Source organism: Puma concolor, chromosome C2, assembly GCF_028749965.1.
Source record: "Puma concolor isolate L17-30 chromosome C2, mPumCon1.1.hap2, whole genome shotgun sequence".
NCBI lineage: Eukaryota > Metazoa > Chordata > Mammalia > Carnivora > Felidae > Puma > Puma concolor.
The window spans coordinates 90859731-90886827 of NC_141675.1; the positions used below are offsets into that span (position 1 = coordinate 90859731).

The following is a 27097-nucleotide window of genomic DNA, read 5'->3' on the forward strand; positions in this document are numbered from 1 at the left end:
TTTCCCATGAGGAATCCAGATTGAAAGATGAGAAGCAGGGAATCTAACCCAGGTTTGACTTGAACACCAGGGAGGGAGAGAGGCTGCTTACTGGGGCAAAAATGCATCAGGTGCAGGACTGCATGGCAGGCTCAGAACCTAGTCCTGCCTGGGTCCCTCACTCTTATCTGATAACATTTGTCACAAGTAGAGTGGTTGCTGGAGTAGAGGAATGACGTGGAATATAAAAGTTTTTTAAATATAGCTATAGAAATATACATGTAATTTATATATGATATACACTTCTATCTATCTCTATAACTATTTTTAAAATTTTTACTTCTTAAAAACGTATGGCTTTCTGTTTCCTAGACAGTGGGCTCAAACACTGGCCAAAAAGACTCGCTTTTCCATTTGATCAGCATTTGATAGATAACAAAGGACTTTACCATGTGTGATCTCCTTTGCTGCTCATGAGGGTTCCAAGGAGGTGATGGGTTAGGATGGGGCAGACGTGAGCTTTGGGGTCCAGAGGCCCAGGGGAAAACCCTGGTTATATGATCCTGGCTGAGCTGCTCTGCCTCTCCCAGTGTTTCCTTTCTGTTACCTGGGGATAATAGATTCCTGATTGACGGGATCTGATGTTTGGTGGCCAAAACAAGGTAATGCACTCATAGTTACAGACCTGTGATTGTGTTGGAGAGGGGGAAGAAGGGGTTCAGAGAGGTTAAGTGACCTCATTCAGGTTACACAGCTAGTTAGTTAGCTTAGGAGTTGCGATATAAATTCGGATCTCTGACTCCAAATCCAGTGCTCTTTTCTCATTTGGACCCGGCCCTGCATCTACTTGGTGGTGCGTGCAGAAGCTAGAGAAGGCACAGCTGTTCTCACGCGGTTGTCTTGGTTTGATTTTGGAATGCGTGGTGTTTTCTTTATGATGGCTTGTCCTTCCTTCATGGTGTCTGGCTCAGATGGGCATTCAGTGAGTTGTCATTTCCTGAGCCTGCAATGCTGTGAAGGAAGGCGGCCCTGAAGTGTTCAGGGGGTGGCTGGGATCAGATGTTTACCAATGAAAAGCTCCTGAGTGGTTATGGATGTGTGAGTAGCACAGCTCGGGGGTGAGGCTGCCTTGTATCCACTATTCTGGTGGCGTCAGTGGAACAGTGGAGAGGAGGGAGGAGGCGCTGGGGACACATCAGGGTCACTTCTTGGTACATACACCCTGGAGGTCAGACCCAGGGTCTTTCTGGAGAGGAGCATCTAGTAGATGCGCAGGTTAGCGCTTACTAGCGTGTGTCTTCAAAGCCCAGCTCCTCACAACCATCAACACCTTTCAAAGTACCCCGGACGTCCTGCTTCACATTCGCTTCTCTCCCTGTCCCTCCTGTCAAGAAGACTAAAGAAAAATGTTAACTCCTTCCTAAGTGCCACTTTTTGCTAAGTGGACTTTCAAGATTTTATTTTATTTTATTTTAAATCTTTATTTATTGAGAGAGAGAGAGAGGAAGGGGCAGAGAGAGAGGGAGAGAGAATCCCAAGCAGACACTGTGCTGTCAGCGCAGAGCCTGACTCGGGGTTCGATCCCACGAACCATGAGATCACGAACCATGAGATCACAACCCGGCTCAAAATCAAGAGTCAGACACTTAACTGACTGAGCCACCCACACACCCCTGTTTATTTATTTATTTAAAAAAAATTTTTTTTTCAACGTTTATTTATTTTTGGGACAGAGAGAGACAGAGCATGAATGGGGGAGGGGCAGAGAGAGAGGGAGACACAGAATCGGAAACAGGCTCCAGGCTCTGAGCCATCAGCCCAGAGCCTGACGCGGGGCTCGAACTCACGGACCGCGAGATCGTGACCTGGCTGAAGTCGGACGCTTAACCGACTGCGCCACCCAGGCGCCCCTATTTATTTATTTTAAAGTAGGCTTCACGCCCAGCACAGAGCCCATCATGGGGCTTGAACTTATGATCCTGAGATCATGACCTGAGCTGTGATCAAGAGCCAGGTGGCTTAACTGACTGAGCCACCCAGGCACCCCAGGATTTTCAAGATTTTATTTTTACATCTTCTTTTGAGGGATGGGAAAGGTACTTATTTGCTTAGCCAAGTCCCCAGCTTTCCTCTGGCTAAGTCCCTTTTCCTGTAAACATTTCATTCACCCTGCTGCACGGGAGGGACCCGTCTGCCCCAGACTGGCTCTCAGTCGGTACCACCGGCAGGCAGTACCTTGGCCTTGACATCTCAGCTGAGGAGGCTGCCAAAGGAGTGGTGCCAGAGCTGAACCCCAGTGAGCAGGGCAGGCTTGTGCCCCTCCAGGGGCCCTGCCTTTGCAACACTGGACCCTGTGAATCTAAATCAGAAGCATCCTCTTCTTTTTCTCTGTAACACTTATGCTGGTTTGCAATGTGTCTGGGCGTGTTCGCCTATCTTTCTACTTGACAGTCAGCTTTCTGAAGGCAGGGGTCTGTTTTAATACCTGAATACTTACTGACTGCTATTGACTTTCCCATTCCTACTTGCCCAGCATCGTGGGAAGAAGGCAGACAGCTACCATTCTCAGGTCCCACAGGGATTTCTGACTTGGCCAAGAAGAGTCCCTCATGGTGCTCTCTCCCTGGACCGGGACGGGCTTGTCCTCCACTGGCAGGGGACCATGTGCCTGCGGTCGTGGCCCTAGGAAACACTGCTTTTCATCTGTACCCTCTTCCCTCTCTTGGATTTCCCACTGGTCTCTCTGGTGATGTCAGGTGGGGCCCCTGCACCCATTTGCCCCCTGACCCCATCCTTGATCCCGTGTCGTCTTCTTGTCTTTCCTCTGGTGTCTTTTCCTGCTTCCCGAGCCTTCCTCACTCTTCCTTTCCAGCTGTAACGTGTGGGAAAGACCCCAGAGACTCACCAGGAAGCAAGTATAACTGTAAGGGTAATAAATATGGGCATGGATAAGTACACAAATTCCAAAAATTATTCTTCATTCCTTTGAGAGCAGTCCCATGAAATAGCAGTTCCCGTAACACGTTGTAAACTTCTTTTAGCTGGTTGCCGTGCATTACAGTGCGTGTGTCAGCTCCTTGTTTCACCTCAAACTCCCAGGGCTAAGACTTCAGCTCTCTGGGTGGGTTAACCTCAAGTAACCCAACAGAGCTTAATATGTGGGAAGTGAAGACACATCTAGGACTTTTTACATAACTCTGGTATCCAGGCTTATCTGGGGGAAGGGAGGGTGGGCGGGGGGGGGGGGTGTCGGTGCAGGGCATCCGCATCTTGTAATCCTCCTGGTGCGTCTGACATGCTCCAGGGCTCAGAACTACTGCCCTGAGTCTCCCTCCATCAGCACAGGGATCATGGGGATGACACTGAGTCTGATTTATGGCTATATTGAAAGGCGAGTTGTTTATATCGAAAGGGTTTATTGTGGTGATTCAGTAAAGAGTGATGGCCACTAAAAATTATTGCAGGCGTGTAATGGGAAGAGAACTTGGTTGGTGGTTGGTATATAAAATCTTGTCAGGCAAGGCTGTGGCTCGGTATATTTATGTTGCTCTTATCACCAGCAATTAGCCCCAAACACGGCTCGATAAATGGCTTAGCACAGTGCTAGAATAACTGCAAGAATATTTTAGATGATGATTACTACTCCATGTGCTCGACCGAGCCATCTTAGCAGGGCAGTGAATCTCACTCAACATTCTGTGGACCTGCTTGCTACAAACAAGTGCCTTTTGATGGGTATTAACTCTTTTCTCTCTTTGTACCTGGTAATTCCCTTCTGAATGGGTGGAAATTGTGCCAACATGCGGCCTTAACATCCTCAGCAGTGTTTATTATCATTTTTGAGTCCCTCCAACTAGAATGTAAATGAGAACAGTGTCAGTAGTAGGTGCTCAATAAATAATTGTTAGGTGGGTGAATGAATGAATTTGCTCCAAGTTACACAGCAGGTAAATAGCAATGTTAGTCCAGCTCTGTTAACTACTGTTACTTTTTCTTTGACTCTTAAGTTCGTGAAAAGCAAGGAATGATATCGCTAGTGACTCCCTGTATGCATTTATTGTTATCAGTCTGTGTGGCAAGGACACCTTGAAGTTACTTGTTTTCGAGCACCTTTAGATTGGGGTGAGAAGCACGAGGATTCTGTGGCAGCCCTCGTGCCCTGGGGGCACCTAGAGAAAGACATGAAATTGGGGTCCATGGGAGGACTGAGAAGATTGCAAAGTGCCAGATGTGTGGGGTGGAGGCCTGGGAAGTATCCCAATCCAGGACAGAGAGATGTCCTTGGGTTAAACTGTATGCGAATGGCCACATGTGGATTACGATGTGGTCTTTTTTGGAAAGGGGTTATCTGGGGAGAGTTAATTTTGGATTTTGCTTTACATTTATTTTTAAAGTGGAATATTTCTCCGGCATTGGTGACAATGGCCTAGAAAAGCCAGTTAGTCACCATATGAGATCTTCCCCATGTGGGGTGCTGTTGCCCCTGCCTATTTCCCACCTGCCTTCTGCAGGATGGGTTTAAACCCTCTCCCTCTGAGGCCTCTGGGGAGATTTCACTGGCAAACAGTTCTCTATGGGGAACTCCTGCTGGGTCTGAAGTGGTGTCATTCTCTGCTTTGATCCTGGGGTGGAGGGGGCTGGTGACAGCTTATGGGGGTGACTGCTCTTGGCTTCTCCTTGGGAGAAGCAATGGCATCCAGGTGAGGCTGTGTCTACCTCTGTAGGACAGGTTCCAGCCTGCATTCTCCTGCAGTCTTTTTTTTTTTTCTTTCATTACTTTTGCTTGGTATCTTCTCCTGGAAGTAAAAGGGAAATCACCTTAAATCCAGATTTGAAGAACAGACCTGGTTTCTCTTAAGGGAACAAAAAGATATGGACTGCGCCACCCCACTTCCCCTAAGGTCCTCTTTAGGTTCCACTGTGGACAGGAAGAGAGTATGTGGCCCTTGTGCTATGACGGCCCCCTCCCCACACCAGGCTGGCCCTGGAATGATGGGGGTGGGGGGCGCTTACTCATTTACCACAGGCGATGGAGATCTGCCAACTCTGAGACTTCCACTGGGTCTCCACCCCCCACACCCTTGTCATTAGCCTAATAGGCACAGCTTGTGCCTGGAGGGAGCAGGACAGTGGCTGCGAGCATGTGAGCTTGGGAGGACCCATAGGAGTTGGGTGCTGGTGTGGTTGTGGGGTGGGGTGGGGTGGGTCATGCTCTTCCCGGTAGAGTGCAGAGGCTGGGAGCCTTGGGTTTCCCAGGAGCTGAGAAGCTACCAGGCTGGCCACACACAGGTAGAGCATGCCACCCTGCCGTCTCCCACTTGTTCCCCCCACCTTAGCCAGCCCCATCCCTCGGGTGGTCTTGGAGGAAGGTAGTTCTCTCTGCTGTTAAAGTAATTTGGTGACTCTGGGGACAAAGAAATGATACAGCCCTGGGTGGGGGGACTAAAAGTCACTCAGCGAATAGTGTACAGTTCTCAGACATTTCTTTCCTGCTTTACCCTCTGTCACGGGTCCCTGTCTGCCAGTCCTCCTGGTCAGTCTCCTTCCACCTCCTTGAACTCAGCATGTCCTAAACCAAAATTCATCATCATCCATAACTTGGCTTTATTTTTGTCAGTGTCACCTCTCTCTTTGCCTGGGTTCTGGTGTTAGATGTTTGGGGGACCGTTCAGCAAGTATCTCCCATGTGTTAGGCACTGGGAACCAGGATGAGAAAGCCGCAGACCCTGCCTCTGAGAGGAGACTTGTAAATAGCGTGTCTTGAGCACCAGGCTCTTTCTAAGCACTTGAGTTGTGTTAACTCACTCAATCTCCACAGCAGCACTACGACATAAGCACTGATGTTGTTCCGCCCATTTTGCAGATGGGCACATTGAGATATAGGTTAGACCAGGCTGAACCGATGAACACGACAACCTGGTCCCAAGTCTGGGCTCTTACTTGTCAAGTCCAGGCAGACGGTCAGGAACTCACACCCCCAGGGCCCAGTAGGGCGACAGCAGTTTTAGCAGCAGAGACGGCGCATGCCAGCTTCTTCCTGGTGGGAATGGGGAATGCTTGCAGCAGAGGGGAGGCTGGCTATTAGGTGGGACTAGGTTGGGAAGAATATAGACTTCTGGGCCAAGTTTTTTTTTTTTTTTTCTTGAGGCAGTGGGGATCCCTGGAAGGTTCACATGCAGGAGAGGAAGTGGATGTGGCCCTGTGTGTGTTAAGAAAGGTGGTGTTAATGTTGGTGTATGGAGCTGAAGGGAGGCGCCTCCAGGGAGAGGACGAGTGGGAGGTGAGTGGGGACCCTGCTGTCCTGTCCTGTCCATGAGACTGAAGACAGGGGGTAGCTGAGGGTCAGGGCCTTCAGACAAGATGGGGAGGGTCACAGGGAGCATCTGGGCATTTACCTATTAGTTTCCTCTTGCCTTGGTTACCAGTGGTGCCAAACTGGTTCCCTCATGCTCTCTACCCAGGACACCAGTTCTCTAGTCTCTGGGAAATGAGATATCATCTCCTTCCTGGGGAGACCTGGGATGGGTCCCAGGGGCCCTCCTCTTTACCTTTTCTTGGGCTTTAAATATCCCATGTCAGTCTCTTCCCTACAAATCCCCAGGTCTCAGCCTTTATCCGGATGTTAGGTACCCAAACATTCAACCTCCTAGCCTCTCCTCCCTCTGTAAGCTCCCAGCCAGCCCTGTCAGGTGCCCAGAGACCTCATGCCTCAGAGAACTTTACTCTTCTCTGGGGCCCGGTATCCTGGCCACCCTGACCCCCAGCAGAGCTCCTGGTGCTTCGCAGGCCCTATATGCCACCTTCCACCTACTGTTCTTTCTCAGAGGCCACCTGACAGAGTGCAGAGTGAACCTCCTTGTTCATTGCCTGCCTCCCCCCGCCCGCTGAGAGTGTCCACTTCCCGAGGCGGGGCCTCGTCATGCTCACGACTGTGTGTCCTATGCCTCCACTGTTCAAATCCCAACTCTGCCGTGCCCCAGCTGTGTCTCCTTAGCAGGTTTCTCGCTCTTTCTGAGCCTGTTTTGCAGAAGATGGAATATAGTAAGAATGGTTACCCCTGAGGGTTGTGTTGAACACTGTATGTGATGATATATACAAAACACTTTGCACAGGGACTGCCAAGGAAAATGCCCTGAACGAATGATCTGTGGTCTGTCCTGGCTGCGTATCGTTTGCACTTGTAAATTCCCACACATTACAGGAGAGCCCAGTGTTTCTGCCAGATGCCTGTGTGTTTGGATGGTAGTAAACAGGGTAGAAGAAAATTGCGTTACCTCCAAAAGGAAGGCTAAGTGGAGGGAGGGCTAGGCCCTGGGTCCTGGTTTTTATCGCACCCTTGCCCCATCCTTATTCTGTCTGGTGGCCACCAAATGCCTAGTGCAGACCCACTAGGAGCAAGGCAGCCTCCAGAACTGACTGGGACCAGCCTGGGAGCTGGCACAGGACTTCCTGGGTGAGTGTGAACTGGGGCATGGGCTGAGCCAGGTCCCCCTGAATTCAGAGGTGACTGTAGCTGAGGGAGGCTGCAAGGAGGTCAGGACTGTGACTCGCATCCCTCTGAGGACTGTTCTAGAGAGGCCGGTAAATAAACTGAGAGTGGTTTTTAAAGAGTAGAAGCCACTGGGGAAGAGAGGGACACACATCTGCTTCTCCCAGATGTGCTTCTTTCTGTAACTTCATTAAGACATGTACTCATGCAGCAAAGGACAACAAAACCGCCCACGGGCCAGCAGAGGCCTCAGCGTGGAGAGTGCTCTGGGTTGGTGAGGACTGTTGGGGAGAAGGCCTGAGAGAAGCCAAATGAGACACTCGAGGGATCTGGCCTGAGGGCGAGTGACAGCCAGGACATTGAATCACATCCCTTGCCCCTAAGTGAGTGTCCAGGTGGGGTAGGGCCCATGCCTGGGCAAGAGATTGGTGATGAAGTCCAGAACATTCCCCCAGCTGGTTAGACCTTGCAGGGGGGGCGGGGGGGGGGACGCAGGGCTGGCCAGCTGGGTGGACTGTTGGAGGACTGCTGGGAAGTGGCCTGCCGGCTTCCTGCCTGTTCATAGACTCGTGTGCCCCAGACTGGGCCCCTTCCCTCCAGTCCTGCTACCCTAACACTGTGCAAGGGGCCCCCTGTGCCTGGGCTGCACTCAGGATGCCTGGGGAGGGGCTGTGCCAGCACCAGAAACCACAACAGACCCTGACCCTGGCTAATGGAGGCGGTCTTGAAATGGACCTTTTTTCTTTTTGGCTAAATTAACATTTGGCATTTCAGGGTGCTGGCCCCATGCCCGGCTGCTCTGGCCTTCTGCCTGTCAGCTCCTTTGAGGCTATTTTTGCCATTCACTTATTTATTAACTATTATTGCTCCCCAGGACAGATGGGCACACACACACAGACATGCCTGTGCGTGCACGTACACATGCCCTCCAACCCAGAGCCCACTGGAAAAGCTAACCTGCACCCACCAGGTGGAACATGGTGTGCAGAAGGGGGAAAGGATCAAAAGGATGGTCGCTGGGTTGGGGTAGAGGAAGGGCTGATGGGAGGCAGGGGCCTCCCTAAGCTCATCATTCCCCAGAAATGCCTTCCACCCCCCAAAGCATCTCTGTTCCTATTCTCTCGCCTTCGGGGGTGTTCAGTCCTAGGAAGGGCTCATGTGGGAGAAGATTGTGGGTCTTGCCTGAACCATCTTTCCAGAGAGATAAGCAGGGGGCCTGGGAGGACTAAAGGCCCCCTTGCTAGGACTTCTCTGTCCAGCTCCACCAAGCCCCCAACTTCCAGAGGAGGAAAACTTGGCACCTGCCTTCAGAGAGCTCGCGGCCTGGTGGGGACGATGCTGGGCTGTGCTGGTGAGATGAACAGTCCTCAGGCCCACCTCCTGATAACAAAGTGCATCAGAAGGAACAGGCTGGAATTGACGGGCGGTGTGCACATAGGTGTCTACCATTTGATCCCTCTGACAGCAGGTTGCTAGCAGCAGAACAGAGCCCCAAACCACACAGACCTGTGAGCCTGTCCTAGGTGCAGGGCACTGCCTGTGGTACAAGGGCACCTAGAGCACCATGCAATAATCCCCACCCTTGCTTCCAGTCTCTTTGTTTCGGGACCAGCCTATCTGCTCTGAGCCTGGGGCCCCAGCCATGTTTCCCTCCATGGCTCCGGGGGAGCCGGGGGGAGAACAGAATGAACAGCAGGGACCTTCTGCCTGAGTCTGTCTGGGCCTTGTCCTGGGCCTTGGCTTACACCTGTGAGAAATGGGAATGACGCTCCTGCCACAGCAGGGAGTGAGGACATCAGGGCCCATAAGTGATGGTGACCAGGCCCGAGTCCTGGGCTAGCTCCCTGTTTTCTCCCACCCAGCTGGCCAGCCCCACCCTTCCCTTCATAGGGCATGTGGCATCTAATTTCCTCATTCCCCTGGGCCCTTCTCTGCCTCAAGAAGACACTGCCTTCCTCAGACTGGATACTTACTGCAGAGGGACTGCCAGCTGGGGGCTTTTCTGCCTTGGGACCCAGTGCCAGCCCTTCTCAGGATGGCATCAGGGAACTCCCTAAGAGCAGGGGGTTTGCCTTCCATCAGACTGGGAGCTGAGGGCACGGGCTGCATCTCCCCCATCAAGACTAGGAGCTCCTGAGGACAATGACCATGCATCTCCTATCAGACTAGAAGCTCCCTGAGGTCAGGGGCTGAGTCTGTCCCCGCCAGATTGGGAACTCCCTGAGGACAGGAGATGTTAGCATCCCCATCAGACTGGGAGCTCCCTGAGGATGGAATCAGACTTCTTCTTCCCCACTTCAGGACCCAGTTTCTGGTTGTGGGACACAAAGGTACCCAGTCCTTAGTACCTGGAAAATCTGGAAAGAGGATGGAATTCTGGAGGCTCCACAGCTGTAGTCAGGGATGCTGGACGAGGAGAAATTTCTCACCTTTCTGTAGGAAGTCAGAGCCAAGAATTACATCCCCTTACAGAAGCTTCCCTCTGCTTTCCTTTCTCCTCGGTGGTGGGGTAGGGATGTGTTTTACAGGCAGGGTAGGGGGTGGCCAGGATTTCACAAGTATGATAGCAATTGAGCACTAAGTGTTTGTGCTAAGCTCAGGGTGTGAGTGAGGGAGGTGGGTGCAGGTGTGGGATGGGTGGGCAGTCAGGGAGGGGACTGGCCTGGTGCCTCTGGTGGGCAAGACTAAGTGCCCTCTTGAGCTGCTGCCTCACATGATCTACTCCTGAGCCCAAGGCTGGAGCAGCCCTGGTAACTGTCCTGTCCTCTCCGTGTCCTTGAACTCAACCCTGGTGCTTCTCCCCGGGAGGGATATTTGTGAGGTCCTCTCTGCTCTGTGCATCCAGATTATGCCAGGCTCCTGTCATACTGTGATCTATGTGTGTCTGTATCTTTCTCCCCTACTTGAGAAGGGACTGTCTCATTAATTTATTTGCTTGTCTCTCTCCTGGAATGGCCACAGCCCTTGGAGTCTTCTGGAGTACGATGGCTTCTAAGGGCTCTCAGTAGCATGAGGGGGCGCTCATTGAGAAGGGGTTCAAGCTTGCTGCCAGAGGGTCTGGCAGGGAAACCATTGTCATATGGTCTGGTCGTCCTGGTAGGGGCTACAGGAGAGGGGGGTTTGCAGCTCCCCCAATCATGAGCTGAGCTCACTGCCCTTGACCTGTAGTTATGACTCTGTTGCTGTGTGGCTTAATGGCAGGTGCTTGGGCTTTACAGACAGGCAGCTCTGGATTTGAAACCCACCTCTGCCACCTACCTGTATACAAGTTACTTTGGAAGAGTGACCACAATGCCTGACCCTCAGGGTCCGCATCTGATCACATGGGGCTGTTGCTATCTACTCCACAGCCATGGCTCAGGATTTGTGCACTAATCTGTGTAAAGCACTCTGACCTTCCCCACTGGTCATGGAAATGCCACAGATAGGCCGAGAGGAGGAGTTCAGTCAATTAAATGTTTTTTCCTGGTCTTGTGTGTTTTAACTTCCGGCTGCTTTAGCTACTCATCTAAATCTTGTCTCAGCTTTGGTGCCACTTTGCTGAGAGAAGGGGAGAAAGTGTGGCCATATTAGGAGCTGAGCAGAACCCTTTGAGGGCCCCTTTCTGCCCAGGAGGAAGCTGGCAGTCCCCGTGCCTGCACACAGTTCTGCCTCCCAGGCAAGACTGCATTATTATGAGCTAATGTCTGTGCTGTCTCTGGAGTGGCCAGGGAAGAAACATCGAGTAATATGATTACTACAACAGTAATAATAACAGCAACAACACCAACAAGCACACATAATTATGGAGAAGGCCAACATTTGAGGGCCTGGCTCCAGGCCAGAGCTGTGGTTAGTGCACGAGGGGTGGCCATGGGGCTTGAAGGCAACGGCTTTCAGGTTTTTCATACTCACATCTCCCTCGCACAGTCTTCCCCCATTAAATACAAAGCCTCTGGACAAATCAATAAGTCTCTTCCACGATAGCATAGCAGTTGGGTTTGATGTGGTATGATCTTGTGCTCATCCCAGAGTAGGTAAGGAGGTCCTACAAAGGGACTCAGCAGGCTCCATCTGTCCTGTGCACCCCCTGCCCGCTGCTCTCCACTTGCCCACTCAGAACGCCCCCTACCAAGACATCGCCCACTGTAGACTTGTGCCCACTCTTGGGTGGCAGTTTGAGTCTGAGAGCAGGGGGCAGTTGCCCAGTGGGAACTCTTTCCATAGTTCAGGCCAATGGCCAGTGTGGACCACACCCAGGCCCTGGATTTAGGAGTCGGTGTCATAGTGACATGCTCACATCACAGGATATGATTATTGTAGTGCAGTAGCTAAGGACTGCCTAGGTTGTAATTCTGGCTTTGTCATGCATCAGCTGTAAGGTCTTGGGTAAGTTCCTTAACCTCTCAGAGCCTCAGCTTTCTCATCAGAAAGTAGAAATAATAGAAGTAACTTCATAGTGGTGTTATCCATGCTCATGATAGTATGTGGTACATGGTAAGCCCATGAGGGTCAGTTCTTTTATAGTTATTATTATTTTAGTAGGGACAATAAAATACCTTCAATAGCTCCCACCTATGGGTTCTGTTATATGTTGAGTTGTATTTTCCAAAAAGATGTTGAAGTTCTAACTCAGTACCAATGACCTTATTTGAAAATAAGGTCAAGTTAGATGAAGCCATTAGGGAGGACCCTAACCCAATATGACTGGTTTCCTTATAAAAAAAAAGGGAAATTTGGACCAAGAGATAGACATTCATTGGAGGAAGATGGCCTGAAGACACAGAAAATGCCATCTACAAGCCCAGGAATGCCCACGGTTTCCTGAAGCTAGGAGGGAGGCCTGGAAGAGATTCTCCCTCATAGTGCAGAGGAACCCTGGGCTGACACCTTGATTTTGGACTTCTGGGCTCAGGACTATGAGACAGTAATTTCTGTTGTTGAGCCCTCGGTTTGTGGTGCTTTGTTAGAGCAGAGCCCCAGGAAACGAATGCAGGATCTGAGGAGGGTATGGCCCATTGACCCCCACTGCCACCCTGAGCTACCTGCCACCCTCAGGGGAGAAGAATGGGGTTGGCACTGAGAAGACAGGTTTGGCTGGCCTCTAGTACCTGGAATCTGTATCAGATGGCCCAGGCTCTTGGCCTGTAGGTGAACAGAGTTGGAAACATTTATAGGGCCTGAGACACAAATAGCCCACCCCTCACTTCCCACCCTGTCTTCCTGCCTCTCTCCTCTGCTTCTTAGAGCACTCCCCACCTCACCCCTGCTCCAGGCAGGAGGAAATGGAGAAGGGAGGTCATAAATCCCCAGAGAGGGCAAGCCAAGGTAAGATTTGGGCCTGAACATCTCTGCCCCTCTCCCCGCCTGTCTCCTGGAGACTTAAATCTGTTCTCTAGGCGGGAAATGGCTTGCCTGTCTGGGATGTATCTGTATGTCTGTGCATGTGTGTGAGTGTGTGTATAAAGAATGTCCCTCATTAAGCTGCTGTGGGCCTCGTGACCATGACTCATAAACGTACAATCAAGCTGCACTGGACAGAGGAGACCTGTCCCCGGAGTGGGTGATGCCGGCTTCCGATGCAGCAGCCAGCGCCAAGGCCTTCCACGGCCCACCTTGGCAGCCCGCCCCTGTCTTCTCCCTTCAGAGAACGGGTTGTTCAGTGTCACTTGAGGGAACAGATAGGTCTTAAGTGCCTCTGTCTGCAGGGTGTGGGGATCCAGCGATGAGGAAGGTGCTGGCCTCACCACTGGGAGCTTGTCATTTGTGCAGGATGGAGGGGTGGGTAGTGTCTAAGGCAAGCACACAAATCTAAGGAGAATAAAATAAAGGAGCATGGAGAAGTGCAGGTTGAGAGTCAGGAGTGGGGAGAGGGCCTGGGGAGGAGGAAAAGTTGGGGATGTCAGGGTGGGGTGAGCCCATGGGGCCTTCATGAAGGCAGCTCTGGAGCCCCGACATTGCTGCAGGGGGAAATGCAGAAGCAAAGTCCTGGAAGCGGGAGTGTGCAGGGTGTGTCTGGGCACACGGAGTCTTCCTGGTGATCCAAGTGCAGAGTTCTCCCTGGGGCAGGTGGGAGAGAAGGCAGAAAATGTAACCCATTACGGCCTCAGATGCTGGCGGTGGAGGTCTGTGTAATATCGCTGTAAGAGGAGATCTTTTGAGGCCAAGAGTGCATGGTTCAGGCTGTACTTTAGAGGGGAGTTGGACGGGAGAGTTTGTGGTTTGGGGAGAATGTAGCTCTGGAAAGAGGCTGAAGCAGGTCTGGGAGGCGAGTGGGGAGCACAGTGGAAGTGGGAAGAAAGGGTGAAGGGAGACACATTTCTCTGGGCAATTGAAGATTTGGCAAGCGAGGAAGAGGAGGCATGGAAGATGAGCCAGGGTAAAGGAATAGTGCTGCCATTCAAAGGGAGGTGGGTGGGCTGTGGCTCCCTGGCCTGTGGCATGTGGAGGGAAGGGGCCGGTGTGCTTGGGGTCAGAACTGGCGCCTCTGATGTGATGAGAGGAATCATCATGGGGCTAGGGAGATGCAGAGCCCTCTCTGGGGAACCTGGGATGGTGGTGACGTGGGATCCTTGGGTGAACATGTGCCATTTGCCGTCTCAGGATGAGCGACCAGGGTGGGTCTCAGCTCCTGGGGCCCCGGGTGCTTTGTAGCTCAGACCTGCCAAGGGGTGTGGTGGCCAGGGCTCCCAAGGGAGATGAGCCTGCTCTGATTCCTTCAGTGGCTGTGTCCTTGCCCACAAAAGAGTTGGTAGCCATGGCTGGGTCCAGGGTCTTCCTGTGCTGGAGAGCCACTCTGGGTCTTTATCCAGCACATTTCTGGCCTCTCAAGCTGTCTTACCTGGCAAGACTTCATTTAGATCGTTTTCTGTGCTTCACTATGTAGGTTTCTGAAATGTCAGAGGTTGCAAGAACGTTAGCTGCCATATCCAATTCTTATTTTTAGTGGCATGAATGGATGCCCAGGCAGGCGAGGTGACCACCCAAAGTCACGGGGCTAGTCAGGGCTGGTTTAGCCCTTTCTTAAGGGATTGGGATTTATACCTGTCTTCTGAATGGAGATACTGTCCTCTTTCCTATGTGTGGGTTTCCGGCCTCTTCAAAGTCAGGAGCTACATGTCCATCCCTGCCACTCAGCCAAGTGGACATTAACAAAAATTTGTCACCTGAATAAAAAGAAGTACAGTGTCTAGCACATGCAAATATTTATTCAGTTGGGGAGTGGCAGGTGCGAGGGCTTAAGGAAGTGTCCTCTCTGGGGGGCTGGCTGTCAAGGGCCTGTGAGAGAGGAGAGGAGGGCTCACCGGCTTTGGCCATGGGGAGATTGTTTCCATCACTGCCTTGTTGAGGAGCCCAGGAAGGGGGCGGAGGAGGAGAGGGTGGGGGCCTCTCACTGGTAACGATTCCTTGTCTTCCCTGGACACGCTAACTCTGTGCGCTTTTCTTGCCTCCTGCAAGGAGGTCAAGGCATGTGTGGGGTGGGGAAGGGGGAGGAACCCTGTACCTTTGGGGATGCTAGGCAGTCAGAGGTGCTTGAGGCAGACATGTCTACTTACTGGGTCAGACAGAGCTGCAGTGCACTCTTGGCTCTCCTCTCTCTGAGGGGAAGGATTAGTCAGTTTGGGCTGCCATAACAAAATACCACAGACTTGGTGGTTTAAACAACAGACATCTATTTTGTCACAGTTCTAGCGGCTGGAAGTCCAAGATCAAGGTGCCAGCAGATGCAATTTCTGGTGAGAACTGCCTTCCTGGCTAGCAGACGGCTGCCTTCTTGCTGGGTTCTCACATGGCCTTTTCTCTGCGCATGAGCTTTTGAAAGGGAGAGAGGGAGAGAGGGGGAGAGAGAGAGAGAGAGAGAGAGAGAGAGAGAGAGAGAGAGAGAAGACTCTGGTGTCTCTTCCTCTACTTAGAATACCAGCCCTTACTGGATGAGGGCCCCACCCTATGACCTCCTCTAACTTTTTAATGTTTATTTATTTATTTATTTGAGAGAGAGAGTGCGCAAGTGGGAGGGGCAGAGAGAGAGAGAGAGATTGAGAGAGAGAATCCCATGCAGGCTCTGCACTGTTAGCTCAAAGCCCAGTGCAGGGCTCTGTCCCACGAACCGTGAGATCATGATCTGAGCCAAAATCAAGAGCCAGATGCTTAACTGACTGAGCCACCCAGGCACCCCGCTTTGTGACCTCCTTTAATCTCATTTACCTCCCAAGATCCCATCTCCACATATAGTCACACTGGGGTTAGGGCTTTAGCCCAGCAATTTTGGAGGATATGTTCAGTCCATAACATAGAGGGTTTGCGAATGACAGCTGTAGGTTTGTATCTTCCCCAGTATCAGGGTGCCCTCTCTGTGGGTGTGAAAGTCTTGTCTTGCAGGAAATTTGCTCAAAATCTTGAAGTCTCTACAAATTTCTGTGAGCAAATTGTCACATTCCATCATTTACCTCAGATGAGGGTCAGAGTCCGAGTGTCCCTTGTACCTTAGAGCTTCTTCCTCTCCCGTCAGGTCAGGGCCAGGGAAGGCCTTTGGGAGGTCTGTGAGGCTGTCCCTCTGTGGGGCAGCGTGGTGTCTTCCCCAACTCAATTGGACAAAATGTTCTAGTTCTGAAAGTTCCAGAGAAAGAGGGGCACCTGGGTGGCTCAGTCAGTCGAGCGTCCGACTCTTGACTTTAGCTTGGGTCATGATCTCAAGGTTTTTGAGTCTGAGCCTCATGCTGGGATCCGTGCTGAGCACGGAGCCTGCTTGGGATTCTCTCTCTCCCTCTCTCCCTCCCCCTCCCCACTGGAACAGGCATGTGCATGTGCACACTCTCTCTCTCACACACACACACACTCTCTCTCTCTCTCTCAAAATAAATAAACTTTAAAAATAAATAAAAGTTCCAGAAAAGGAGATTCATGCCATTAGCCCCTTCTAGGGAAGAGTCTGGAAATGAGTCCTGAGGAATGAAATCTCAGAAAGAGAGCTGTTGGGGTGGGGGTGACCTGTCCATCAAGATAGCAGGTCCTGGAGGAGAATGCCACCCCCCGTGGGACGTCGTCATCCCTGCCAGCCCCTCCTGCACCATCTCTTCTTTCCTCCTGTCCCTCCGTCTCCCTTTCCCGGTACCCTCCCTGCACGCCTCATGTAGTTTCTGCATTATACCTCCCTGCCCCTGGGTGGGTCCTTCGTCTTAGATTTTTTTAATATGCAACATTTCAAAGTAGAGGGAATAGTGAACTCCCATATACATACCCATCATTTATGCAGCAACTGTCATGGTTTTTACCACATTTATTTTATTTATCCTCCCCCCGCCCCGCCTTTGCTGAATTATATTAAAGCAAATTCCAGCCATCGTGTCAGTTTCTTTCTATATACTGAGTATGTATTTTGGAAAAAAGAAGAGACCTGCACCTGAACTTGACCTCTGCCTCTGTGCCCTCCTGGGTCAGTCACTAATGCCCTCGATGCTGTTTCTTCACTGTGATTTCTTCCCAAGGGTATGGTGTTAAGGTAAAATAAAGGAGCGCTTAAAAAGAAGATCGGTGTAGTAAGAAGGTGCACCAGGTTATACCCGGAGGCTTGGGTTTTGTAATTAAACTGCATTCTCCCTGGTTGGAGCTCCTCCCTAAAGCCATGAAGGCTCTGTGGGACATGCTGCCCCCTCTCCCTGGTCGCAGGAAAAGTAATCATTTTCTAAATGGTCCCCCAGACGCTGAAGAGTGGCTCATTAGTCCTCCCAGGGGCCGCTGTCACCCCCGGGAGGACAAATGGCCCAGCTTGGAAAGAATCTGGGTCATTTTATCTTGCACCATGAAGACCTCCCCAGGGTTCTGATGAGAAGTGCTCTGACCATGACCACAAGACTACAGGTGCACTGGCATCTGGCATGGAGGTGTGCTCGGCTGGGGTGGGGCCGGGTGGGGGGGTGGTGGTGGGGAGGCTGGCTCGGGCTCTGTCCAAGTCTGGTTCCACGCTGTCTCCCCATCCCCAGCTGAGCCACGGGAAGCGTAATGATTCTGTCTCATTCCTCTCTAACAAATGAATTTCTCGCTCTCTTGGCACACTAAGCCATGTTTACAGAAAATATCAGTCTAGAATAAACAGTTCCTGTCAGACCCCAGGGCCAGTGGGGACTGTGGCAGAACCCGTGGGTCTCCTCCCTGGTCACTAGAAGGGGCTTCAGTCCCTGCTGTGGCTCACCTCTGGGCTCTTCTCTCTGGGGGGTCCTAGAGGCTGATGTAGTAGTAGCTTTGGAGTTAGACAGCCTTACACCCAAATCCTGCTTCCTGCCTTGACTGCCTGTGCGCCTGCAGGCAGGGTCACTTAGCTCCACAGAACCTCAGCTTCCTCATCTGTAAGTCCTCAGAAGGGTGGCTTTAAAGAGGAGTTGTCAGGCCAAGCACCTAGCTCAGAACCGGTACTCAGAAATGTTGCCTTTTCTCTCTTCTGACTTGGAGCTCCCGTGTCCCCCTGGCATCACTTCTGGACACAGGGAACATTGACAAAACAAATCATTGTTGGTACAGTTTCTGAGGAGCATTTCCCATATTATTTCATTGGGGTGTCAATGATGTATTTATTGTCATCCTCATTTTACAGATTAGAAAAATGAGGCTCAGAGAAGTTAAGATTTTACGCAGTTGCACAGTAAGTGTGGAGGTGGGGCTGGGGTGAGGCACCAGCTAGTGGGTGAGATCTGTGCGGAGTGGAGAGGGCTGGGGATAGATGAGATATGGTACAAGCCTTTGAAGATTCAGTGTCCCCACAAAGTCATTCTTCACTCACCCATCTAGGTAGGTCCCCCAGTAGTTTAAATTTTTTTTAATGTTTATTTATTTTTGAGAGAGAGAGAGAGAGAGAGAGAGAGAGACAGAGCCTGAGCAGGAGAGGAGCAGAGAGAGAGGGAGACACAATCCGAAACAGGCTCCAGGCTCTGAGCTGTCAGCAAGCACCAATGCGGGGCTCGAACTCACAAACTGTGAGATCATGACCTAAGCCGAAGTCAGATGTTTAACTGACTGAGCTGCCCAGGTGCCCCTGTCCCCCAGTAGTTTATATGCCTTTAGCTCACAACATACTACCTAGACCACCTTTTCAATCCCTCTCTCCTTTCCCCCCTGAGTTTCATTTTATTTGAATTGGAGCTGGCAGGCACCTTTGAGGTCACTCCCTTAGCTCTGAGAATGAGGCTAAGTGCACAGAGGTGAAGTGACCTGCCCAGGGGCACCCAGTCCACAGTGAGACTGGAACGTGACTCTCAGGCATTGCTCTGTCCACGGCACAACCCTGCCCCGTACTTGGTCCCCCTCAATCTTTGCTGCTGTATACTCCTTCAAGGCAGACACCGGGGCTTTTGTGTCTTGGACTCAGTGCCATCAGGTTCAATAAATGCTTGTTGAACAAATCAAAGGGAAAGTGAGCCACTGCCTCTCTTTGTCTTTTCTGAAGATAGAACATGAAATGCCTCAAGTTGCAGCCAGAGGGATTTGGGTTAGACTGACAGTAAGGTCAGGCAGATCAGCTTCCTGCGGTGGCCCTGCTGCCCCGAGTCTCTGGAGGCTGTGTAATCACTTGTCCTCTCTGGTGAAAGCCACACTGGTTTAGGATGTGGGTGGGGTGTGGTGGATACGCTGCAGGTCTGGACCCACTTCAGGCCTCAGGTTTCTCAGGGGAGGCCCTCCCCAAGTGCATTTTTCTATGGTTCGACTCCAGAAATTCTGTCTGGGAGGGAATATCTCCCTCCCTCCTCAGGCTGAGATCAGAGGCCTCCCAGAAATGGACATCCTTCCTTGGGCCCCAGCCCACCCATGGGCCTGAGCTCAGAGCTCAGAGATCTCGTCAGGGACGGGAAGTGCTCCTGCCTGCCTGAGATTAGGGTTCGGGGAAGTGTTTCGTGTTTCAGGCAAACTCAGTGCTTACCTTCAGAAAGGTCGCTACTTAAGAAAACACTACTTAAGCAAACAGCCTGGCAGGGTCTGTAGCTCCTCTCCTGCAAACCAGCAGCATTTCCAAGATGAAAATGGGAAAACAGAGCAGGAGAGAAAGGCTCTTCGTCTCCTGGATGAGCCTGTGTTGTGTAGCCTGTGACTGCTTCTACTGCTGGCAATGTCTCCAGGGCCTCTGTTACTTCTTACAAATCTCAATTTAGCCAGGAAGCAAAGTCCAAGCCTGGGCTGTGAGGCCTGCCCTGTGGGGCCATGCTGGGTGTCTATAACCCTGTGAGAGAAGGCCCCGGCCATCGTGACAGGCATGTTCATGGACAGGGCTATTTAGGGCACCCATCAAACGAGCAATAACCAGGACTGCCCTTTTTGTTTTGTTTTGTTTTGTTTTGTTTTGTTTTGTTTTGTTTTGTTTTGTTTTTAGCCTGAGGAAGGGTCCAGATGTTGCTACTTCTCCAGATGTTTTCTTATGGTAAAGCCACAGAGCAGAAATAGGAAATGAGGGGTGTGGAGGAGGTGGTTTTCAGAGCCTTCCACATAACAGATAACCAACTGATAATCTGTCCTCCATTCCACAGAAGGGCCCAGATTCCTCCCCACTGAGCCCACCAACCTTCAAGCACATCCCTCTCGGGATTTTGTTTTTACCTTCTCTTAGACTCTCCGCCACCAGCACTGGAATTGCTGTCCTAATACCCTTAACGTGTCACCCGAAGAATGAGGCCTGGCCCCTTTGGGAATCGCAGTTTGAGGAGTGCCTGGACTTTTGGAGGACGTTGTGGTTGCATTATCTGACATTTACTCAGAGCTAGAGGGAGACACATGGGGACAGTCCTATTGGATTCTTCCTCTGTCGCTCTGTTCTTATCTCTCCCATCTCCCCTATTTCCTAGTGGGGAGAATGCTTTCTCTAAGAGCAGTCTGGTGGCAGGAATCTGAACTAAGACAGGGCACCCAGGCTGGGCCCCAGTAAGGCCCATGATGGAAGATGTTTCTCTCCTGCCATGACATTCCCCTTTTGGTCAAGAAGTCTCCCTGAAGGCTAGCCTCCTTCTTTCCTTCTGTCTCTTCTGGTCCTCCCCTATGTGAATGAAGATTTTGTAGGAATGGGAGCCTTATTAGCACCTTCTAGAGGGTGAGGCAGATGTCCTGAACTCCTGGACACAGGGGCAGGGACCTGGGGTTCTGAAGCTCTGCCTGCAGGAGGAGGGCATGGTCCAGAAGGTGGGACATTCTCTTTGGGTGGGTTTGGTAAGTGGGCCCACAGGGTGTGGGGACAGGAACTGGACTGTGTTTGGAGAAGGGTGATAAAGGCTGTAGTCTGTCCACCTGGGACTCTGTTGTGCAGTCAACACAGGCAGAAAGCCCTGCATTGACCCACTCACCTGTATTGACATGTCAGCCCAGCTGCCCCATTAGGTTACACCATTCTTAGGTGTGTGTGCCAGAGCCTGGAGGCCTGGAGGCCTGCGTCCCCGGGCTGCCCTGGCCTCCAGAGGGTGACTTCAGGAGCAGATTTAAAACCCCCGCCCTGCTTCACTTTTAAGACCTGGGCTGAGCTTGTAGTGCTGGGCTCGTACTCTGTGGGAGCAAGGGCTTGGAGAATGTCTAGAGGATGGGTCTCAGTCCAGGATGGGAGGCAGGCTAAGGAGAGCAGGCAGGAGCTGAGATCCTGGGCCAAGCTCAGGCCTTTGTCCTCTGTCCCCTCGGAGTTGCGTCAGCATCTGTTGTCTCTGGAGATTTCTCTCTCAGGCTGGGAACTCTGAGGACACAGCCTCTCAGAATGTGACACCCCCCCCCCCCCGGCCCCAAGTGCCCAGGCCAGGCCCCAAGCACGACTGACTGCTAGGACAGTAATGGGAGAGGGTCAGCCAGCATCCACTTGCTCTCTGCTGATTTCAGACTCTGCTTCCTCTTCTGAACCTGGAAGAATTCCATTCAGTTTTCCAAGCATCTGTTTTGCTCTTGGACTTGCTCAGCCCTCTGTGAGGGGACCCATGATGGACGACAGGCCTTCTGCAATGCAGGTGCTTGTCACCTGGAGGCCTGGGCAGATCGCTGGGAGTCTGGAGAGGGGGCCACAGGGCAGGCAAGGAGAGCTTCTGACAGATAGACTGGGAGGGTTATGGAGGTCAGGCTTGGTAGTTGGAAGGCATATTTGATGAATCAAGGGCGTCTTCCTGTTGCTGCTGATTTGGAGATGAGTGGGAGCCAGAATGGCTAGTGCTAAGGAATTTGGGCTTTACCCGGTGGGCGATGATTGGCCGTTGCAGGAGTTTGAATAAAGGATGGGTGTTATAGTGATGCTGAATATCAGAGCTTCCGTTATTGAGCCCTTCCTATGTGTACTTTATGTGTTATGTCCTCTGATTTCATCCTCAACTGCAGCCCTCTAAGGAGGGTATCGCTATCCTGCTTTCCCAGAAAACCCGAATCTCAAAGGTCACCCAAGCTAGCAAGAGGTGGAAGTGTGATTCCAAAGCCAGACTGACTGGGTGCAGGGAGTGGCCAGGCGATTGGCCCCTGCCATCCCCTGACACCTGGGAGATGGGGGTGCTCCCTCCAGGAGGAGGAGGAAGGGAGGTGAACTGCCTCAGGGGCAAAGCTTCCCTGGAGGGAGTCTTTGTGAGCTGTTTCCTGGAGAGTTCTAGAAAGGAAACTCCTCATCGCTCTGCCATGCTTAAGAGTGATGAGCTGTGTTCTAGCCCTCATCCCTCCCTCCTTCATCCATTCAACGCTGGAGGGTGCACTGGGGGTGGATGGGGGCCTCCTGCTGGGCTGATGGGATCCCAGCTGTGTGGGGAGAGTACGGTGCAGCCCCATGGACTCCTGCTGTCTGGGGACCTCAGGGCGGGGGCCACTGGCTGGGAAGCACAGGTTCCAGGGCAGGGGAAATGGGTGTGGAAAAAGCTGGGGCGGCAGCAGCAGCAGCAGGCAGATTTATTTAGGCTCTGTTCGCTTTAGGTGTTTGCCTTTCCTGGGCCGGTGGGTTGGTGAAGACAGGGAAAGTTCATCTCTATCCACATGCTAGATTAGCCCCTCTGAGCACAGGACACTTTGTTAGCTCCGCCGGCTGGGGCCTAGAGGGTGGGCAGGGTGGGTCCCCGAAGGCCTCCTTCAGGGGCAGTTTTCATACTCTTCCTTTGGGGCCTCTGTGAAGGAAGCAGGTGCTCTGGCTTGCTGGCCCCACCCTTGGGGTTTCTGAATCAGAAGGTTGGAATGGGGCCCAAGAATTCTCACTTCTAGCCAGTTCCCAGGTGCCACTGCTGCCACTGGTGTGGGGATCCCTCCCTGAGAGCCGTCTTGCTAGACAATCGAGTGAGAATTTGTGGTGCCTCTTCCTTCGTCCAGCCTTGCTGCTTGGACAGGTCTGTGGTCTGGAGCTAGTCCTTTCCACCTGAGAAAGCCACATCCTGCCTTAACGCCCTGGCTCTAAGGACACCTTCCCCTGTGGCCACACTGAGAACTGTGTGTGCTGGGCCATCTCTCCTCTTTTTTCTCATTCTTCCTGGGTTTATAGTGCTGTTCACACTCCCTGAGGACTGGGAGTCACTCTCACTAACAGGGTCGGGGTGGGGGGTGCCCCATGGCACCTCGCACAGCCCCTGGCACGTGGAGGAACTAGGACCCAGTGGGTCTGATTCAGCTGGGCCATTGTCACAGTTAAGCCATTCTCAAAACCAGGAAATTGAGATCCAGCTGGCGAGAGATTTCACCGAAGTCTCCCAGGCCGGTTAGGGGCAGAGCCGGAACTAGAACCTGGCTTCTTGGGCTCTTATTATATACTGTCTGTATAGACCATTTTATAGAAAGAAATTCTGTAAGCTTAGAACACCAGCTAGTTTTCCAGGTCTTTCCTATACCTGCAGGGCTACATTTGCGTGTGTGTAAACGTAGCCTGTATAGCTAGGACTTTGTGTCTGTTGGAGTTTTTAAACTTAACAATTTGTATACTAATTTTCCTGCTGAGTGTACAAATGAGTGTCTCTTGTGGGCCGTCCCTGCATTATCTCCTCTAATTCTCACAGTGGCACTGAAGGCGCATACTATGATTGTACTCCTGCCGTAGAACATCCCATGGAGGTGATGTTCCATGGTTTGCTTAATGTTTCCCAAGCACAGAGGACTGAATTGGTGTTTAGAATTGTCACTGTGGGTCCAGCGCTTTTAGCGCTATCTCAGGCCACCTCTTACATTTCTATGCGCCCACCATATATCATTGATGGATTATCCAATCTGATTTTTTTAATTGAGGTGAAATTTGCATAGCACAAAGCCATTTCCACATGCATTAATTCAGTAGCATTTAGTACATTTACAGTGGTGTGCGACCACCACCTCTGTCTCGTCCCAAACATTTCTGGTCACCAAACCTCAAAACCGGTAGTAGTCATTCCTAATTCTTCCCTCCCCCCAGGCCCTGGGCAACCCCTAGTCTGCTTTCTGTCTCTATGGACTTCTCTATTCTGGATATTTCATATAAATGGAATCATGTAATGTGTGTCTTTTTGTGTCTGGCTTCTTTTTATTCAGCATAATGTCTTTGAGGCTCATCCATGTTGTAGCATTTATTAGTATGTCATTTCTTTTTATGGCTGAATAATATTCAGTCACATGGCTGTAGCACATTTTGTCTGTCCAGCCCCATGTTGTTGGTGACCAGAGAAACCTAAGGGCCAATGTTGGGTGCTAATGTTTGAGAAGAGAGGGGACTAGGAGAGGAGTTTATAGTGGTTTTTTTTTTTTTTTAGTTTATTCATTTTTGAGAGAGAAAGAGAGAGAGAGAGTAGGGGAGGGGCAGAGAGAGAGGGAGACACAGAATCCAAAGCAGGCTCCAGGCTCTGAGCTGTCAGCACAAAGCCAGATGCGGGGCTCGAACTCACGAACTGCGAGATCATGACGTGAGCTCAAGTAGGACACTTCACCACCTGAGCCACCCAGGTGCCCCTTGGAGAGGAGTTTATACATGGGGGACTGCTTGGGACAGTGGGAGAGTGGGAGGGTGTCTAGAGTTGGTGGTCAGGGTTGAGCCTGGGTATGTGGCCTGGAGGGATCTAGTGGGCAGAGCTGGATGAGGAAGCCTGGCAGGGAGGGGGTGTCACATTCCTGGAACAGAGGAGCAGGCAGTTCAGGGAAATGTGGTGGCTGAACTCCAAAGATGTCCCCAAGCCTGGATGTGAATGGTTTCAAATTGAGGAATTTTGATCCAATACCAAGGGGTGACCTGGTGCCCAGATGGAAAAGGTCCTGTATTGCCTGAGAAACGGGAGCAATAGCTATGGCCTGGCTTGCAGGGCGGGTGTGTGAGTGACAGGCTGGCTGAGGGTGACCGTGTGTCCCCGAGAGGAGCTGGCATGGGGCAGGGGTGGAGAGGGCCTGGACACTGTCAAGAGCCTTATAAGGAGCCCAGCTGGGTGGAGTGGTGGGAATGCTGGCTTGCTCAACCCCATGTCCCCCGAGTGTCCTTGTCCCTCCCATCTTTACAGCAGTCAGTGCTCATTAAACCATTGTGCCATTTGAGTGATCACAGGAGAAATGGAAAGGGAACAACCCTGAGTCTCAAGAGCACGATTTCAGGAGGAAAAATCCCTTTCCTCCCCTCTTTGCTGCCTCCAACTCAAATGAAAACACCACTTTGCTGGTCAGTGGTACCTGACAGTTATTATCTCTGTAACTGACTGGAGAATTCTTGTTTTGAGTGTTTTAAAATGTAGGTATTATTATTCCCCAGGTGTGGCGAGGCCAATTGCCATTGAGAAGATCAGTTGTTCCTCACAGTTTCCCTAGGAGGGGGCGCCATGTGCGGAAGCACTGTGGTGGGTCAAGAGACAGAGTGAGGGGGATTCGTGGACGAGAGCTTTTATTGGGGTTTCTGTGGGAAGGAATGGGTGAGGCAGAGTAAGCAGGCTTGGGATGGGCTCATTTGAATAATTTCAGTGGGCTTTGGGTGTAGGGACTGTCCCTGGCCTGGTGCCTGTCCCTGGGGTGATTAGGGCAGGGGAGTAACGGTGTGGAGTGTGGGTGCATAAAAGCTTGATAAAGGAGGTGATTGGCAGTTTGGGCCCTGGATTGGTTGGTTTGCATATAAAAGGTTTGCAGGCAGGTGAGAGGCAAGTCATTTGCTCTCTTTAGGAATTGACTGGACTGCAAGATGTCAAAGCATCCGAAAAACAGAAAAATAAAAAGACATGATAGATATGGTGGGGAACGTCAAGGACCTGGTTTTCAGCTGGGTCCTCCTGGTGCTCTGTGCTCAGCTTTCTCTGATCCTGAAGGGAAGAACAGTTGGAGTTCAGCTTCTCTGCCTGCATGGACTCTGTGTCTGGATAAGGAGGACTTGGAAGGTGGACAGACTACAGTCTGAGTTGACTTATGTCTGCCTGTCCCTCTCTGTCAGCTCTGGCACTCAGAGCCTCCCCAAGGGCCTGAGGGAGGAGCGTGCAGGGGTGGGGCTGCTGTGGTCACCAGGTCTTTTGGCTGCAGAATCAGGGCCACAGCAGCCAAGAAAGACAGGCCTGGGGAGCCTGCACTGGTTGGCTCACAGGCCTTCACTGAGCTGCTCTGCTTTCAGGCGCTGCTCCTGCCAAACAGCAGCCACAGTGATGGGAAACCCTTCCTGGCGGTTCTAGCATACTCACTTCCCACTGCTCTCCCTCTGGCATCTCTGTGTTGTCCCAGAAGCACCCTAGAGGCAGGGAGGGTCTGTCAACTTCTGTCTGTGCTGTGTAGGCAAACTGAGGCTCAGAGGCCAGAGTTAGGGGCTCAAACCCCAAAGTTAATTAATACATTTACCGGCACATTCTGACCGGGCTTCTCTTGGGAGCCGATTGAACATAGGACATGAAAAGATGGAGTAAGACAGAAATATGTGTGTCACCCATCTTCCCTTGCGGCCAAGGGAATCATCCTCACACTTGTCTATGCTCAGCTTGACTCCTTCAAGGGTGCCGGGGTAGTGAGCCCTGGTTTTGTGACTTTCTCACCATGTTCCATCTGATTTGAAAATCCCCTGTTGCTGAACTCAGAGTGGCTCTGGGGGCACATACACATAGCCCACAGAGCTGCCAGGAGCCCTGGTCTGATGGGAGGGGGGCGGGGGATGAAGGTTCCCATTTCTTTTCCTGCGCTGCCTTCCCACCCAGGAGGCCTGTGTGAGTGTTTGTTCTGGGCATAGTGCACATTCTTCTCTCCAGAACGCAGCTGGAGAGAAGGGACAAGGCAGGAACCAGGCCCCGAACACAGGCAGGGACATGGGCCAACCACCCACCTTCTGGCCCCATCTCACTGGCTACGCCAGGGCAGGAAGTCCTGGGTGGGGCTGGTGAGGCAAGGCCAGAGGTACCAGGAGGCCCTCTGCTTGATGCTCTGAACTGGCCAGCAGCTCGAGGATAATCACGTCCATACCCTGTGTCTGAGACAGTGTTTGTCCAAGATTGGAAGCAATGGGAAGGGGGAACTGTCTTTGTTTGGGTCTTGTGTTCTCAGCACCAGGGTGCGTGGGTGATGCTTGTTAACCAGCATTCATGCTGCATTTGAAAGTCCCTGTCCAAAGCCTGCAGGCAGCATCCCTGAGCTTGGCCCGGGCAAGGTTGTGAGTCAGACACCGTGCTGATTGTGCCCCTTTGCTGGTACTTTGCAATCAGCTGTTCTGTCTTCTTCAGTGTTTCTTGGGTGGGCATATCTCTGTTCTTCCTCACCAGATTCCAGATTCTTCGAGGG

The 27097-nt window shown here is 51.8% G+C and overlaps 1 protein-coding gene and 1 long non-coding RNA gene across 2 annotated transcripts in view; one reads left to right on the forward strand and one right to left on the reverse strand.

The window, feature by feature from the left end:
• The window catches only part of ADCY5 (adenylate cyclase 5), a 147526-nt gene that overhangs the window by 11605 nt on the left and 108824 nt on the right, over window positions 1-27097 (forward strand). The gene's annotated exons all lie outside the window — the stretch shown is intronic.
• LOC147577413 (uncharacterized) lies at window positions 4017-11674 on the reverse strand. Its single transcript, XR_015240250.1, has 3 exons — window positions 11363-11674; window positions 9817-9901; window positions 4017-4775 (listed from the first exon to the last, which is right to left on the reverse strand). It is a non-coding gene; the product is annotated as an uncharacterized LOC147577413 (long non-coding RNA).